The sequence below is a fragment of the Arachis ipaensis genome, chromosome B3, assembly GCF_059453495.1.
Source record: "Arachis ipaensis isolate K30076 ecotype BB chromosome B3, ASM5945349v1, whole genome shotgun sequence".
In the NCBI taxonomy this organism is placed as follows: domain Eukaryota; kingdom Viridiplantae; phylum Streptophyta; class Magnoliopsida; order Fabales; family Fabaceae; genus Arachis; species Arachis ipaensis.
In genome coordinates, this window is record NC_142438.1 from 75,498,382 (window position 1) to 75,511,639 (window position 13,258).

The 13,258-nt window shown below is 37.5% G+C and overlaps 1 non-coding gene across 1 annotated transcript; it reads left to right on the forward strand.

Moving 5' to 3' along the window:
- Window positions 1–10,456: 10,456 nt before the first annotated feature.
- LOC148571163 (small nucleolar RNA R71) lies at window positions 10,457–10,560 on the forward strand. Its single transcript, XR_015908838.1, has one exon. It is a non-coding gene; the product is annotated as a small nucleolar RNA R71 (small nucleolar RNA).
- The last annotated feature ends 2,698 nt before the right edge of the window (window positions 10,561–13,258 follow it).

Genomic DNA, 13,258 nt, shown 5'->3' on the forward strand with positions numbered 1-13,258 from the left:
GTACCGTGTCGCATCAAGTAATAATAACTCACATGAGTGAGGTCGATCCCACAGGGATTGAAGGATTGAGCAATTTTTGTTTAGTGGTTGATTTAGTCAAGCGAATCAAGATTTGGTTGAGTGATTGTAACTTGTAGAAACTAAATTTGCTTGGAAAGTAAAGGGGGAGGGGTAAAATGCAGTAAATTAAAGAGTAGGAAAGTAAAGAAGCAGATTATTAAAGTGCAAGTAATATAAATTGCAGAAACTTAGATTGCAAGAAATGTAAATGGCTGAAGCTTAAAGTGCAAGAAATGTAAATTGCTTGAATCATAAAAGGAATTGGGAATTGGGATAGCAAAACCTGAACAAGAACAACTAAATTGCATTAAACATAAAAGAGAAAATCTAAGTGCAGTGAAGTAGATCTTAACAGAAAAGTAAAATGGCTTGGGAATTTAAAGAACTGGAAAGCAGTGCTTAAGTTGCAACAATTCTAAAAGGTGTTGAAGATCTCAGGAGTGGAAGAGACTAGTTAACAAGTCTAGATCTCAAATCCTTCCTTGATCCAACAAGAGAAATTGCAAAAGAAGTAAAGAAAAGTAAATTGCAGAAGCAAAGTAGATGAAGAAGCAGTAAACAGAAATTCAAATTCAATTATGCAGAAAGAAAATAAACAAGATCCCAAGGTAAGATTGAAACAGAAGTTCTTCAATTCTCTACCCAAGATCCAAAGTAAGGAAATAAAAGAGTGCTCAAGCAAGAACCAAGAAGAAGAGAGATCAATTCTCCTTCCAAGTTCTCTCAGAAATTCAAAAAAACTCAGAATTAAAATGCAAGTAAAAAGGGAAAATTCAAAATGAAGTCTCGAGGTCCTAATTACATCAAACTAACTCCTATTTATACACTTTCTATTCTTGGATATTGAAATTTGGATGGGCTTTTAATTTGGTGAAGAAATAAATTAAGTTGGAATTTTAAATTTCAATTTCAGCCCACATGTATCTCCCAGGGGAATGCTCAGCTCACTTTGTGAGCTGAGCTTTGTGCCTTGCATAGCGTGTCTTGCTGGTTGGCGTGCATCAGGGGAGAGCTCAGCTCACAAAGTGAGCTGAGCATTGGTGCCTTGGTGCCAAATTTGTGCGCGCCTTGTGTGCCCCTGGCCGTGTCAAAATTGCTTGTGTGATGCCCATGGGTAGCGCTCAGCTCACTTTGTGAGCTGAGCTTTGGTGCATCCAAGGAAGGGTCCTTGGTTCGAAACTTGGAGGAAGCATGCACTGGAGCTTTTCCTTGGTTTTCTTGTGATGCCTTGCTTCCTTGTTTCCTCATGGTGGTGAGTTCGAACCTTGAGGAGTGCATTTGGCCATTTTTTGCTTATTTTCCTTAGTGAGTAGCGCCTCTCCCTTCCCCCTTGACTGTGAGCTTCTTCTTTGTCCCTTGGTGCTCAATTTCCACATGCTCAAGAGAGAGTACTTGGTTAACAGTGTAATGATCCTCAGTCCCCAGCTGTTGATATATTAGTTGCACCTTATCACCTTTGGAGAATCCCTCAGTTGGAATTTTTTTATTCTTCCACCCTTTGTGAGTCTTCTTCTTGTTTTTCTTCCTTTTTCTTGTTAACCTTTCTTCCTTGACAGCAGCCTTAGCCATGGTATCTTCCTTCTTGTTTATCATCCTCATTCCTTCTTGAATTCCTTCTTCAATAATTTGTGGTTCTGGAAACAGTTTCAGGATAATGCTATCCTCATGCATCCTGAGAGTTAGTTCTCCCTGCTCTACATCTATGATGGCTCTAGCAGTGGCCAAAAATGGCCTTCCGAAGATGATTGAATTGTTTTCTTCTTCTTCAGTGTTCAGTATTACAAAGTCCGCAGGAAAAATGAACTTGTCAACCTTAACTAAAAGGTTCTCAATCACTCCCTTGGGATATACTATTGACTGGTCCACCAATTCCAAGGACATCTGTATTGGTTTCACCTTCCCTATGCCAAGCTTTTTCACTAAGGATGATGGTATTAAATTTATGCTTGCTCCTAAGTCACACATCCCCTTGTTGATAAGTAGATTTCCAATGGTGCAAGGTAGGAAGAAACTTCCAGGGTCTTCTAACTTGGGAGGGAGTCCTTTTCTAATGAGTGCACTGCACTCTTCAGTGAGAAGCACAGTCTCTTTTTCTTGCCAACTCCTCTTCTTGTTGATAAGTTCTTTTAAGAACTTTGCATACAGGGGCATTTGCTCAAGTGCTTTAGCTAAGGGAATATTGATCTCTAACTTCTTGAAGATTTCAAGAAATTGTGGGAAGTGTTGGTCCTTAGTCTCCTTGTTGAACCTTTGAGGATATGGCAAGGGAGGAGTGAAGTTATTTCCCTGCCTTTGGTCCTTAGTTGGCTCTTCAATTACTTCCTTTCCCTTTCTTGATTTCTGTGGCTGATCTTCTTTTTCTTGAACTCGATTCTGAGTTGGCTTGCTTGCTGTCTCCTTCTTGTCATTGACTTTCTCTTCTTCAGCTTGTTTCTTGTCACTTTCCTTTGGCTTCTTGGTTGCTTCTTCATCTTTCACCAGGACTTTTCCACTCCTCAGTTGTATTGCCTTGCACTCCTCTTTTGAATTGGGAATGGTGTCACTTGGTAGTGAGTTTGATGACCTTTCAATGGTGATCTGCTTGGAGAGTTGTCCAATTTGCCGTTCCATATTTTTCATGGAGGCTTCTTGGTTCCTCACTGTCATCTCTTGAGTTTTCATCATTTTTTCCATTAGGAGCTCCAAGTTGTTAATCCTTTGGGATTCTTGTGAGATTGGTTGATTGTGGGGGTGTTGAGGGTTGAGGGTAAGTGTTCTGATTTGAGGTTTGGTTATTGGATGGGTAATGGTTGGAGTTGGGGTAGTTGTTTTGGGGTTTTCTGTAAGAGTTTTGGTTAGTTTGCTGCTGGTTGTGGTTTTGGTTGTTTCTTGAAGTGTTTTGATTTGAGTTTCTCTGCCATGGTTGTTGGTTTTGGTTGTGATTGTCTTCCCACCTAAGGTTTGGGTGGTTCTTCCAAGAAGGGTTGTAAGTATCACCATAGACTTCATTTGGCCCAGAATTTTGGTTGTGCATGTACTGGACTTGCTCTTGCTGTTGCTCCTCTTGAGTCTCTTCATTTTGTCCCCATGTGGATGATGGTTGGCTTGTATTAACTGCTGCAACTTGGAGGCTATCAATCCTCTTGGCCATTTGCTCAAATTGTTGTTGAATTTGCTTCTGCATCATTTTGTTTTGAGCCAAGATTGAGTCCACTCCTTCCAACTCCATCACTCCTTTCCTTTGTGATGGTTGGCGTTGCCTTTGGTGAGCAAAGAAATATTGGTTGTTGGCCACCATATCAATGAGATTTTGGGCTTCCTCTGCTGTTTTCATCAATTGTAAAGAACCTCCTGCTGAATAATCCAAAGCCTCTTGAGATTTCAGTGTCAAGCCTTCATAGAAATTCTGCAATCTGTCCCACTCACTGAACATTCCTGGTGGACACTTCCTGATTAGAGCTTTGTATCGTTCCCATGCCTCATACAAGGGTTCAGCATCCATTTGTGTGAATGTTTGCACTTCAGTCTTCAATCTAATAACTCTTTGAGGTGGGTAAAACTTGGCAAGGAACTTGGTTACTAGATCATCCCAATTGTTGATGCTGCCTCTTGGGAAGGATTCCAACCATTGAGTGGCTTTGTCTCTGAGAGAAAATGGAAATAGCAGTAGCTTGTAACTGTCAGGGTGCACACCATTGGTTTTGACAGTGTCACAAATCCTCAAGAAGGTGGACAAATGTTGGTTAGGGTCTTCAAGTGGTCCTCCTCCATAAGAACAATTGTTTTGAACCAAGGTGATGAGTTGTGGCTTTAGTTCAAAATTATTTGCATTAACATTTGGGGTAAGAATGCTACTCCCACAATGTCTAGGATTTGCACTTGTGTAGGAAGCCAAAACTCTTCTCTGTGGTGGATTATTGTTGTTATTGGCTGCTCCTTCAGCCCCATTTAGTGGGTTTGTTAAGTGTTCCTCCATATCTTGGAATTCTTCTTCTGACTCCTCTTCTCCAATAATGTTTTTCCCTCTTTCAGCTCTTCTTAATCTTCTGAGGGTTCTTTCGTCTTGTTAACAAAAAGTGGGTGTAATTCTCCTTGTACCTGACATACAACCAAAGCATAAAAATCACAACACCAGAAAGCAACAACACTTCAATCCATGGCTGAAGTGAAATGTTAATTGGCTTAAGCAAAAATTCAAATAGTTAGTGTGTTAGTCAAAAACAGAAAAATAAAAAGTGCTTGATCTAGATCTCCACTTCACTTAATCATTGTCAATCTAATTCAATCCCCGGCAACGGCGCCAAAAACTTGATGTGTGGAAAACGATCCAACACAAAACTCACCGGCAAGTGTACCGGGTCGCATCAGGTAATAATAACTCACATGAGTGAGGTCGATCCCACAGGGATTGAAGGATTGAGAAATTTTTGTTTAGTGGTTGATTTAGTCAAGCGAATCAAGATTTGGTTGAGTGATTGTAACTTGCAGAAACTAAATTTGCTTGGAAAGTAAAGGGGGAGGGGTAAAGTGCAGTAAATTAAAGAGCAGGAAAGTAAAGAAGCAGATTCTTAAAGTGCAAGTAATGTAAATTGCAGAAACTTAGATTACAAGAAATGTAAATGGCTGAAGCTTAAAGTGCAAGAAATATAAATTGCTTGAATCATAAAAGGAATTGGAAATTAGGATAGCAGAATCTGAACAAGAACAACTAAATTGCATTAAACATAAAAGAGAAAATTTAAGTGCAGTGAAGTAGATCTTAACAGAAAAGTAAAATGACTTGAGAATTTAAAGAACTGGAAAGCAGTGCTTAAGTTGCAGCAATTCTAAAAGGTGTTGAAGATCTCAGGAAATCAAAGAGACTAGAAAACAAATCTAGATCTCACTCCCTTCCTAGATCCAACAAGAGAAATTGCAAAAGAAGTAAAGAAAAGTAAATTGCAGAAGCAAAGTAGATGAAGAAGCAGTAAACAGAAATTCAAATTCAATTATGCAGAAAGAAAATAAACAAGATCCCAAGGTGAGATTGAAACAGAAGTTCTTCAAATCTCTACCCAAGATCCAAAGCAAGGAAATAAAAGAGTGCTCAAGCAAGAACCAAGAAGAAGAGAGATCAATTCTCCTTCCAAGTTCTCTCAGAAATTCAAAAAGCTCAGAATTAAAATGCAAGTAAAAAGGGAAAATTCAAAATGAAGTCTAGAGGTCCTAATTACATCAAACTAACTCCTATTTATACACTTTCTATTCTTGGATTTTGGAATTTGGATGGCCTTTTGATTTGGTGAAGAAATGAATTAAGTTGGAATTTTAAATTTCAATTTCAGCCCAAATGTATCTCCCAGGGGAATGCTCAGCTCACTTTGTGAGCTGAGCTTTGTGCCTTGCATAGCGTGTCTTGCTGGTTGGGGTGCATCAGGGGAGAGCTCAGCTCACTTTGTGAGCTGAGCGCTTATGTCTTGTTGCCTTGGACCATTTTGTTGCGCGCTTGTGCTGCCCAGGACCGTGTCATGCGCGCTTCACTCTTTTCCTGGCCATGTCAAGATGTGTTGCATGTGCCCATGGATAGCGCTCAGCTCACTTTGTGAGCTGAGCTTTGGTGCATTCAAGGAAGGGTCCTTGGTTCGAAACTTGGAGGAAGCATGCGCTGGAGCTTTTCCTTGGTTTTCTTGTGATGCCTTGCTTCCTTTGCTTCCTCATGGTGGTGAGTTCGAACCTTGAGGAGTGCATTTGGCTATTTTTTGCTTATTTTCCTTTGTGAGTAGCGCCTCCCCTATCCCCCTTGGTCATGAGTTCAAGCCTTGGAGCATGAATTTGCAAATCATTTTCTTTGAATTATTTCCTCAATGCTCTCGATAATGCTGACTTTGTGAGCTGAGCTTGGTTCCTCATTTCCTTATTTCTTGGCCTTGTGTTGTGCTCAGCTCACAAAGTGAGCTGAGCTTTGTGCCTTGGTCTCCTGGAAGCAAGTGTAGCGCTCACTTAGTGAGCTTTGGAGAGAGCTTCATGGTTTTGTTGCACCACACTTCCTCCTTTTTTGGCCACACTTTTTCTCCTTTGAGCCACGCTTCTTAGGCCACGCTTCCTTCTTTTCTTCTTTTCTTCACCTACAATTAATCAAAACAACCAATCAAAGTATCACCAAATTCACAAGGTCTATTAATCATTAAAAATTAATTAAATTTAGCTTAAACCTCATGATTTAGCATCAATTTCATGGTGGTTGTTTGATTCAAAGAAGTCATGCATTTTCATTCCAAATTACTTACTTAGAATGCAAGAAAGTGCATAAAACCAATTGAAAAACCAAGAAAAAGGCTAGTAAAACTAGACTATGATGACTTGTCATCAGCCACCCTCACTAAGGTGGACCCGTTCCTTAACCTCCTTGTTCTTATTTTTCTATTTTTCGTTTAATATGCTCTATGTTTATTTATGTTTATGTCTTTATTACATGATCACTAGTGTCTAAGTGTCTATGTCTTAAAGCTTTGAATGTCCTATGAATCCATCACCTTTCTTAAATGAAAAATGTTTTAATTACAAAAGAACAAGAAGTACATGAATTTCGAATTCATCCTTGAAATTAGTTTAATTATTTTTGATGTGGTGACAATAATTTTTGTTTTCTGAATGAATGCTTGAACAGTGCATATGTCTTTTGAATTTGTTGTTTATGAATGTTAAAATTGTTGGCTCTTGAAGAATAATGAAAAAGGAGAAATATTATTTGATAATATGAAAAATCATATAATTGATTCTTGAAGCAAGAAAAAGAAGTGAATAACAAGGCTTGCAAAAAAAAATTGGCGAAAATAAAAGAAAAAGAGAGAGAGAGAGAGAGAGAGAGAAAGAAAAAAGAAAAACAAGCAGAAAAAGTCAATAGCCCTTAAAACCAAAAGGCAGGGGTAATAAAAAGGATCCAAGGCTTTGAGCATCAGTGGATAGGAGGGCCCAAAGGAATAAAATCATGGCCTAAGCGGCTAAACCAAGCTGTCCCTAACCATGTGCTTGTGGCGTGAAGGTGTCAAGCCAAAAGCTTGAGACTGAGCGGTTAAAGTCGAGCTCCAAAGCAAAAAAAAAAAAAAAAGAGTGTGCTTAAGAACCCTGGACACCTCTAATTGGGGACTCTAGCAAAGTTGAGTCACAATCTGAAAAGGTTCACCCGGTTATGTGTTTGTGGCATTTATGTATCCGGTGGTAATACTGGAAAACAAAGTGCTTAGGGCCACGGCCAAGACTCATAAAGTAGCTGTGTTCAAGAATCAACATATTGAACTAGGAGAATCAATAACACTATTTGAATTCTGAGTTCCTATAGATGCCAATCATTTTGAACTTCAAGGGATAAAGTGAGATGCCAAAACTGTTCAGAGGCAAAAAGTTACTAGTCTCGCTCATTTAATTGGAGCTAAGTTTCATTGATATTTTGGAGTTTATAGTATATTCTCTTATTTTTATCCTATTTGATTTTCAGTTGCTTGGGGACAAGCAACAATTTAAGTTTGGTGTTGTGATGAGCGGATAATTTATACGCTTTTTGGCATTGTTTTTACATAGTTTTTAGTATGATTTAGTTAGTTTTTAATATATTTTTATTATTTTTTAAATAAAAATCACATTTCTGGACTTTACTATGAGTTTGTTTATTTTTCTGTGGTTTCAGGTAATTTCTGGCTGAAATTGAGGGACTTAAGCAAAAATCTGATTCAGAGGCTGAAGAAGGACTACAGATGCTGTTGGATTCTGACCTCCCTGCACTCGAAGTGGATTTTCTAGAGCTACAGAAACCTAATTGGCGCTCTCTTAATTGCGTTGGAAAGTAGACATCCAGGGATTTCCAGCAATATATAATAGTCTATACTTTGTCCGAGTTTAGACGATGCAAACTAGCGTTTAACGCCAGTTTTCTGCCCTATTCTGGCGTTACACGCCAGAAACAACTTGCAAAGCAGAGTTAAACGCCAAAAACAAGTTACAAACTGGCGTTTAACTCCAAGGAAGACCTCTACACGTGAAAGCTTCAATGCTCAGCCCAAGCACACACCAAGTGGGCCTGGAAGTAGATTTCTGCATCATTTACTTAATTATGTAACCCTAGTAACTAGTTTAGTATAAATAGAACTTTTTACTATTGTACTAGGGGTCTTTTTTCCCTATCTTTCGAATTCATATGCCATTTGGGGGAGGCTGACCATTCGGCCATGCCTAGACCTTGTTCTTATGTATTTTCAACGGTGGAGTTTCTACACACCATAGATTAAGGTGTGGAGCTCTGCTGTTCCTCTAGTATTAATGCAAAGTACTATTGTTCTTCTATTCAATTCATGTTTATTCTTATTCTAAGATATTCGTTCGCACACAAGAACATAATGAATGTGGTGATTATGTGACACTCATCACCATTCTCACCTATGAACACGTGCCTGACAACCACTTCCATTCTATATGCAAACAAGCTTGAATGTGTATCTCTTGGGTTTCTAATCTAAGATTAAAACCTTCGTGGTATAGGCTAGAATTATTGGCGGCCATTCTTGAGATCCGAAAAGTCTAAACCTTGTCTGTGGTATTCCGAGTAGGATCTGGGAAGGGATGACTGTGACGAGCTTCAAACTCGCGAGTGTTGGGCATAGTGACAGACGCAAAAGGATCACTGGATCCTATTCCAACATGATCGAGAACCGACAGATGATTAGCCATGCGGTGACAGCGCATTTGGACCATTTTTACTGAGAGGACGGGATGTAGCCATTGACAACGGTGATGACCAACATACAGCTTGCCATGGAAAGGAGTATGAATGATTGGATGAAAGCAGTAGAAAAGTAGAGGTTTAGAAGGAACAAAAGCAACTCCATACGCTTATCTGAAATTCTCGCCAATGAATTACATAAGTATTTCTATCCTATTTTATATTTTAATTATCAAAATCCCATAACCATTTGAATCCACCTGACTAAGATTTACAAGGTGACCATAGCTTGCTTCAAGCCGACAATCTCTGTGGGATCGACCCTTACTTACGTAAGGTTTATTACTTGGACGACCCAGTGCACTTGCTGGTTAGTTGTATCGAAATTGTGAAAAAGAATTTAAGATTGCAAACGTTGTGCTAAGTTTTTGGCGCCGTTGATGGGGAATGAACAATCACGATTTCGTGCACCACTTGTACCTCAAAGATCCCTAGTTTCTCCATTACAGAGAGGGGCATGAGGTTTATCCCTGACCCCAGGTCACACAGAGCCTTCTTAAAGGTCACGGTGCCTATGGTACAAGGTATTAAGAACTTTCCAGGATCCTGTTTCTTCTGAGGTAATTTCAGTTGAACCAGATCATTCAGTTCATTGATGAGCAATGGAGGTTCATCCTCCCAAGTCTCATTACCAAATAACTTGGCATTCAGCTTCATGATTACTCCTAGATACTGAGCAACTTGATCTTCAATAATATCTTCATCCTCTTCAGAGGAAGAATACTCATCAGAGCTCATGAATGGCAACATTAAGTTCAGTGGAATCTCTATGGTCTCTGTATGAGCCTCAGATTCCTTTGGTTCCTCATTAAGGAACTCTTTGGAGGCCAGTGGATGTCCATTGAGGTCTTCCTCACTGGAAATCACTGTCTTTTCTTCCTCTACAGGTTCGGCCATGTTGGACATGTAGATGGCCTTGCACTCTCTCTTTGGATTCTCTTCTGTATTGCTTGGGAGAGTACTAGGAGGGAGTTCAGTAACTCTCTTACTCAGCTGACCCACTTGTGCCTCCAAATTTCTAATGGAGGACCTTGCTTCAGTCATGAAACTGAGAGTGGTCTTAGATAGATCAGAGACTAAAGTTGCTAAGTCAGAGTGGCTCTGCTTAGAATTTTCTGTCTGTTGCTGAGAAGATGATGGAAAAGGTTTGTTATTGCCAAACCGTGCTCTCCCACCATTATTATTGAAGCCTTGATTTGGTTTCTGTTGATCCTTCCATGAGAGATTAGGATGATTCCTCCTTAAAGGATTGTAGTGTTTCCATAGGATTCTCCCATGTAATTCACCTCTTCTATTCCAAGATTCTCAGGATCATAAGCTTCTTCTTCAGAGGAAGCTTCCTTAGTACTGCCTGATGCAGCTTGTATTCCAGACAGACTTTGAGAAATCATATTGACTTGCTGAGTCAATATTTTGTTCTGAGCCAATATGGCATTCAGAGTATCAATCTCCAAAACTCCTTTCTTCTGAGTTGTCCCATTATTCACAGGATTCCTTTCAGAAGTGTACATGAACTGGTTATTTGCAACCATTTCAATGAGTTCCTGGGCTTCTGTAGGCGTCTTCTTCAGATGAAGAGATCCACCAGCAGAGTGATCCAATGACATATTAGACAATTCAGACATACCATCATAGAATATACATATGATGCTCCATTCTGAAAATATGTCAGAAGGACACCTTCTGATCAATTGCTTGTATCTTTCCCAAGCTTCATAGAGGAATTCACCTTCTTTCTGTCTGAAGGTTTGGACTTCCACTCTAAGCTTACTCAACTTTTGAGGTGGAAAGAATTTGTCCAAGAAAGCATTGACCAACTTTTCCCAAGAGTTCAGGCTATCTTTAGGTTGTGAGTCCAACCATGACCTAGCTCTGTCTCTTACAGCAAAGGGGAAAAGCATAAGTCTGTAGACCTCAGGATTAACCCCATTGGTCTTAACAGTGTCACAGATTTGCAAGAATTCAGCTAAAAATTGGTGAGGATCTTCCAATAGAAGTCCATGAAACTTGCAGTTCTGCTGCATTAGAGAAACTAATTGAGGCTTAAGCTCAAAGTTGTTTGCTCCAATTGCAGGAATTGAGATGCTTCTTCCACAGAAGTCAGAAGAGGGTGCAATAAAGTCACCAAGCATCTTCCTTGCATCTCCACCATTGTTATTGGGTTCGGCCATCTCTTCTTCTTTTTTGAAAAATTCTGTCAGGTCCTCTCCAGAGTGTTGTGCTTTAGCTTCTCTTAGCTTTCTCTTTAGAGTCTTTTCAGGTTCCGGATCAGCTTCAACAAGAATGTTCTTATTCTTGCTCCTGCTCATATGAAAAATAAGAGAACAGAAAATAATAGGAATCCTCTATGTCACAGTATAGAGATTCCTTTATGTGAATAGAAGAAGATAAGAGTAGAAGAATGAAAAGAGAAAAATTCGAACACATAGAGGGAGAGAGGGTTCGAATTTTAAGAAGAAGAGAAGTGTTAGTGATTAAATAAATAAATAGAAAGAGATGAGAGAGAGAGAGTTTTCGAAAATAATTAAAAAGAAAAGAAAAATATTCTTTTGCTTTTATTTTAATTATTAGTTAAAATTTGAAATTATTAAAAGGAATAAAATAAAATTAAAATTTAAAATAATTAGTTAATTAAAAAGGAATTTTGAAAAAGTGGTGAGGAGTTTTCGAAAATTAGAGAGAAAAAAGTAGTTAGGTAGTTTTGAAAGAGATAAGAAATAGTAAACTTTTAAAATCAAACAAAAAGTCAAGTAGTTAATTGAAAAATATTTGAAAATCAATTTTGAAAAACTAAGAAGTTAGAAAAAGATTTTGAAATTAAGTTTGAAAAAGATATGATTGAAAATCATTCTGAAAAAGATTTGAATTGGAAATTAAAAAGATTTGATTTTGAAAATTAAAGTTGATTACTCGACTAACAAGAACCTAAAAGATATGATTTTAGAATTTAAAGATTGAACCTTTCTTAATAGGCAAGTAACAACTTGAAAATTTTTTAATCAAAACATTAATTGTTAGCAAATTTTTCGAAAATTATGAAATAAAATTAAGAAAAAGATTTTGAAAATCAATTTTTAAAAGTTTTCGAAGAAACAGGAAGGAAAAATGAAAAAAGATTTGATTTTTGAAAAAGATTTGCAAAGATAAAATTTTTCAATTGAAATTTTGACTTGACTAACAAGAAACAACTAATTTTGAAAATTTTTGACTAAATTAATTCAAAATTTCGAAAATTATGAGTAAGATAAGGAAAAGATATTATTTTTTGATTTTTGAATTTTTTTAATGAAGAAAGAGAAAAACATCTAAATGACACATGATACACATTATGAATCAAAACAAGAAAAATATGCAAGAACACTTTGAATGTCAAGATGAACACCAAGAACACTTTGAAGATCATGATGAACATCAAGAACACATTTTTGAAAATTTTTAAGAAAAGAAAAACATGCAAGACACCAAACTTAAACATTTTTAAAACTTTAGACACTAATAATTCAAAAATGCATATGAAAAACAAGGAAAGACACAGAACAAGAAAAATTAAAGATCAAACAAGGAGTATCATCAAGAACAACTTGAAGATCAATGAAGAACACAATGCACCTATTTTCGAAAATTAAAGAAAAAAATAAAATCATGCAATTGGCACCAAACTTAAAATTTGACACAAGACTCAAACAAGAAACATAAAATTTTTTGGTTTTTATGATTTTATTAAAATTTTTTGGATTTTTCGAAATTAATTTGGAAAAAGAAAAATAAGAAATTCAAAATTTTTTTATAAGAATTCCAGGAATCATGCAATGTTAGTCTAAAACTTTGGTCCAAAAATTTAGACATGGCCAATGGCCAGCCAAGCTTTATGTGAAAGCTTCGGTCTAAAAGATTAGACATGGCCAATGGCCAGCCAAGCTTCAGCAGAGCATTACATACAACAGCCAAATTGATGGGAATTAAAAGGCTCCTGCAATGATAAGTGAAAGCCTCAGTCCAAAAGATTAGACATGGCTTAGCAGCCAGCCAAGCTTCACATATCATCTAAAACTCTAGAATTCATTCTTAAAAATTCTGAAGAACATAGAATAATTTATTTTTTTGAATTTTTTCGAAATTAAAATTAAAAAGCTTAAACATAAAATAAAATTACCTAATCTGAGCAACAAGATGAATCGTCAGTTGTCCAAACTCGAGCAATCCCCGGCAACGGCGCCAAAAACTTGGTAGCATGAAATTGTGATTCACACTTTTCAAATGGTTATGAGATTAGGTAATTTTTCAAATCCCCTGCAACTAACCAGCAAGTGCACTGGGTCGTCCAAGTAATACCTTACATGAGTAAGGGTCGATCCCACGGAGATTGTCGGCTTGAAGCAAGCTATGGTCATCCTTGTAAATCTCAGTCAGGCAGATTCAAATGGTTATGAAGTTTTGATAATTAAAATATAAATAAAATATAAAATA